This window comes from Montipora capricornis, unplaced genomic scaffold, assembly GCF_036669925.1.
Source record: "Montipora capricornis isolate CH-2021 unplaced genomic scaffold, ASM3666992v2 scaffold_459, whole genome shotgun sequence".
Classification (NCBI taxonomy): Eukaryota; Metazoa; Cnidaria; class Anthozoa; order Scleractinia; family Acroporidae; genus Montipora; species Montipora capricornis.
The window spans coordinates 36,985-42,500 of NW_027180194.1; the positions used below are offsets into that span (position 1 = coordinate 36,985).

Consider the following 5,516-nt stretch of genomic DNA (forward strand, 5'->3'; position numbering starts at 1 on the left):
TAAAAAATGAAGAAAAATATAATAATTTATGATTGAATTATAATTACGATGCCTTTTTTATTTCAGAGATAATAGTGCTAGTGTCAGCATAACTGTCCAGAGTTTCTAAAGTTACAAATAGTAATGCCTTAATTTTCTTTTTGGACATGTGCTTTGGTAGTCTTCGATAGCTTTCGGGAATGCTGTTCCAAATTTTAGCACCAACGATGGAAAAAGAGTTTTTATGATGATTGAGCCTAGAATGATTAATATAGTAGTTACCAGAAGATGCCGAGCGAGTATTATACTGATGTATGTCTTGTGTACAAGTAAAAAGATTGCAGATATTTTGAGGTGCAGAGTTAGTGGTTATATCAAGCATTAAGATTGATGAAAGTTTGAAGTAGAGCAATGTTGAGGTGCATTTTATTTATCACGATTATGGACTATTGCCACTGATTTTCGTTCAGATTTTCAAAGTCTATGCAGATTAGTGAATAGTGAGAACCGGAATGACAACGACATCGTACTAATTAAAAACACTCCACTGTAGTAGGGTGTCGAAGTGGCTACCACATGTACGCATTGCGTACCTAGCTATTAATTATTATTTTTTTGTTTGTTTGTTTTTCTTTTCTTTTTGCAAAATACTGTAACATGCAGTGTGAGAGACGGACATCTTGAGTCGCAATGAAAGCTTGCGTGGTTAATTTTGTTCCTTTTAACCTACATAATTGTTCTTTATCTTTTAGATTGTTGACAACAAGAATCTGATCGATATGAGAATTCTAAGTGTGATTCATGTGCTATTTCACGGAACGAACGCCTGTACGGAGATCCGAGTAACAGCCGAAGATAAATCGACGATCATCGGTCGAACAATGGAGTACAGTCTCGATTCATTTTCGTACCTCATCGTAGAACCCGTGGGATAAAATCACACTGCAAAACTACCAGAAGGTTGTCATTCAGATGGAGATCATTTTTCTTGGTCGATCAAATACACTGTGGCATATGGGAGCAGATCAGTGGGAGGTCTTATGTTCCCTGGCTTCACGAAATATCAGGTACCGCCGCTAGAAAATAAATAGATCATGAGTGCCCTTATTTTTGTACTTCAAAATGGTGGATAAGTCATAGTGAAACCAATAGCACTATCCAATGGATAGTGATTTATCCGGTTGCAGTATCCACCTTTTGAATTGAACTGGTTGTTCGAAGGCCATTATAACTTTATCTGGCGGATACTGAGCCACTATCCGCCAGTTTCAATCTCTGCGAATATTTCAGTATTTGCCCTCAGAACTGTGAATATGCTCACTCTAAGCACATCTAGTTAACGCGTGAAAGGGTGTGAGAAAATCTCGGTCAACGTGATTGTGAATTCACTCAATCAAAACAGGTCACAACGCCAATTGCGACCATTTTGAAGTTTTAATAAATTACGATCTCAAATCTTCCTTGTATAAAGGAAAAAGGAAAGGAAAAGAAAGGTTCGGGTTTTAATTTAAGTGTCTAATCATCTAGCGCTCGAGCACTAATTGGGGACACTGTAAATTGAAATTAACAAATTAACGCCAATCAAATCAAATGTTGGTTTTTGAAGAGACGGAAAAACCGGAGTACCAACCTACATATAACGCAGAGTCTGGGAATTGAATCCGAGCATTGGTGGGATGGATCGAGGCGAATGCTCTCACTACTGCGCCACCCCTGCACCCCAAGGAAAAAGGAAACTTTATTGAAAATGCAAAAAAAGAGGGCAGTAATATACTATTTTACCACAATTGCTAGTAATCTCGCAATCTAATTGGCTAATTTGCCGTTGTCGATAAGAGTCCAGACAACGCTGTACGCGTCAATTTGTCACGCAATGTAATAGCCAATCAGGAACGTCCATTTTGGGAAATAAAACAATCATATTGCAAGAAAGTTGTAGACATGTGTGTTGTAGACTTGTGTCATGATGTTGAATTTGTTGTCGACTCACTCGACTGCGCCTCGTGAGTCCACAACATTTTGACCACTGTGATGACGAATATCGTTGTCGACAAGAGTACAGACAACGCTGAACCACTTTCGATTTGTTAATTAGCTTATCTTCGTGCAAATTACTCTTAAGAAGTCCTTGTTAGCACTAATCTCGCAAGTGAAAAAAATTTGGCTGTAAAACGTGAATGGTCATGATAGCTAGCACAAAGACAAATTTAAAAAAAAGGTGGCCATTTTTGCATCAAGTCTTTTGGTGGTTTGCAACCAATCTCGAGAGACACAGGTAACATTGTAATGAAGCAAAAGGAGCTAATGATAAATCTTTATATGTTTTCGTCCACCAACATGGCGGCGATGACCCAACGTGAAATAACCTTTGTATACGAGAGTTGAAACCAAGCCAAACGAAAAATGTGAAAAAATGTACTTTATTAGTCATGGCCCGGTTGTTCGAAAGCCGATCAGCTTACCTGGATTAGTGTAAACTTTGCTTCCTTTTTTCAACTTTTTGGGGAAAGTTTCTTTCTGCTTATTTGTTTTTCAAGATTGATTTTTCTCTAATGTAAAACTTTGCCGAATGTTCGCGTTGACCATCATTTGGTAGTACAGACTGTAGAAAAACAAACACCGTGGTCAACTTTAATCTGGGATTAGCATTTAACGGCTTTTGAACAACCAGGCCCAGATGTCAAAAGCTTATTGATTTATTTAAATCTTTGTGCTCAATCTAGTTTCCAGTGTATAATTAAATCTACCATTCGAGATTTTAAAATACTTTTGAAGAGACATTTTGGGGCATACAAAACGCAACGTTATAGCCGGAAACTAGAATCGTCCCGTATAACTGTAGTGTGTATACTCATTTTTATAGAGAAAAAGATGGTTCGCTCGTTTGGAAAATCTCGATTTAAGTTTGGTCTTGAAACGCGGGTTTTAAATTTCCAATCAAACTTAAAAATCGTGTTTTTATGTTTGTTTTCACACGACAGGACGTTCCTTTCGGCAAATGTGGAGAGGCGATAGAGCCTTTACAGTTAATCCTGTGGCCCTTGGCAGACTCTGGATCCGTATAGGAAGTGAGGGAGAGCATGTCATCAGAATCCTTTCCGTTGGTATTCGGTGGAAGTATTTTCGGTGTCGTTTTTGAGATGCACTTTTCGGTGATGGACAAAACCGGCGATGCCATTGTCATTGAATACACTGAGAAACGAAGACAGGTGTACTGGGTGTGATGACCAACGCCTCTCCTTAAGACTTCCAAATGCTAAACCTACGTAAGTACGTTCAACTCTCAGAGTTTAATAACGAACCATTGGTATTGGGCCCAGTTAAATTTCCACCGACTGGAGAAGGAAGTGGGGTCCTTGGAATGCGCATGCCCGTTGACTTAACACCTCCATCAACGTTTGTTCGTGCAGCGGTGCTAAAGGAATTTGCCAGGCCCAAGACGAACATAACCGCCGTCAACTTGGCTTTTCACGTGCGGAATTCTGTCGACATTCCTCACGGGGTAATATCTTATCATAAAGTCCAGAGGATTGGAGATTTCACCGTTTGGGCGGTGGCCAAGGAACAATGCTTTTTATTTCCGTAACTACAACTACTTAACCATCCGTGTCGTGTATCTTGACAACGTGCAACCATCTGGAAAAATGATGAAGATTAAAATGTTTTCAAAGATTGGCGGATTTCAAGATTTCAAACATGGCGATGAACTGTAAGCTTGGAACTCGCTCACCAAGATCAGCTTTTCTGGTGTTTAATTGCCTTAAGGAATGGAAGATTAAACGTAGTTGAAAAATATGATGTGTATGTCGTAGAAAGACTAGCCTTGTTTAAATACTGTCGTTTTGTAGGCAATAATTTCCATTGTAAAATATCTGAATGACGATGAACTAAGCAGTCATATCCCATGTTACTTATGAGAAAAGTGACAAACTGAATAAAGAAATCAGTGGCATGAGTGCTTATGTATTAAGGTATAGAATACTTCGGTTCACGGTACGTAGTTCCTCCTTTTTCACAATAATATTCCACATATTAACTAAAGCAATCGAAAGTTCTCAAAAGTTACAGGCATGTTTCTTTGTTTGAGCAAGTTGAAGTTTTGGCACCTATTTAGCTGATGTGGACCTGCTATACCCACTCGCCCATATACACTCACCGGCAAAGGACAGCTACAACACCGGGAACTCCATCCCCTACATGTTATGAAAATGGAAGATATTTACAGAGCGGGACCTACGGTTTACAAAGGCAGCAATTTCTCCAGCCAAGCGTCCTGCCGCATGGCAGCCCGATGCCGAAGTAAGAGCCATAATAACATGAGGCTTCTGACTATTGGTAATAAATTATAGAGTGCTTATACGATCTAATATTAATTAAACTCGCGTTGTCAAGGCGTTCAATCATCACTGAGGTCATTAAAGCACGGTGGAATCTCGACGTTGATCCAAATTTAAATGATTTATTTAGTTATTTAGTTATTTATTTATTTATTTATGCAGTGCAAAAACAATAGGACATAAGTCCCTACTAGGTTTAAGCACCAACCCAACCTTCTCCTAGAATAGTAACTTAACATTATAAATATCCTAAATAGGTTGCTTATTAACAAGTTTCACGCAGCAAAGGTATTTACCCGGCGACGTTTAGGACAAATTATTTTAAAGGTACGAAAGTTGTCGCCATCAAAAACGTTAAAGTCTCTTGAAATAAGACGATTAAAGTTTACGCTTAAAAGAGTCAGTAGACTCAGCCTGCCTAACATCATCAGGTATATTGTTCCTCAAAATTGCTATCCTATTAAAATAGAAGTCCCGAAAAATTGATGTACGGTTATTACTTATCTTTAAGTTCAGCCCTGAGCACGCATGAGCACGAACGAGTTAGATCAATATGTCCATCATGAAGACATTTAAAAAAGACAACTAAGTCGAGATATTAGAGCCAGTAATTAAAGGCAATCACTTCAGTTTGATTAAGCGATCCTTATATGACAAGTTACTACTATTTCTTAGTATAAAGCGTGTAGCTCGTCTTTGCACATTTTGAACTAGGAATAAATTGCTGATAACAGACTGAGGTGCCCATAACTGAGAGCAATAGCAAAAGTGCGAACGCACTAATGAACAGTAAAGACGCAACAGCGCAACACTTCAACAATCCCTGCGCAGCTCCTTCTAATAAAGCTCAGTAACCTATTTGCTTTAACAACTATCATGATTATATGATCCTTCCAAGAGGTGTCATTTACGGTCACTACCCCCAAATCGTTTTCAGTTGAGACAATCTCCACATCTATAACATTTATACTATAGCTACGATATGGACTAATACGGTTCCTAGATAAACGCAGATTACTGCGCTTTGTAGGCTGAAAATACAATTCATTTGACAAGGACCCAGTTGTAACGGATACTGAATCCTGCTGTAATTTCAAAAAAATCAGAATCATTATTTATGATCCTATAACATTTAGAATCGTCAGCAAACATAGCCAGCGACGCACTGCTAACAGGCCATTTCCGAGTTCATGTTCGCCT

At 38.6% G+C, this 5,516-nt stretch overlaps 1 pseudogene; it reads left to right on the plus strand.

Moving 5' to 3' along the window:
- The first annotated feature begins 267 nt into the window (after nucleotides 1–267).
- Nucleotides 268–3,692, plus strand: LOC138036115 (penicillin V acylase-like; annotated as a pseudogene).
- Nucleotides 3,693–5,516: the final 1,824 nt, after the last annotated feature.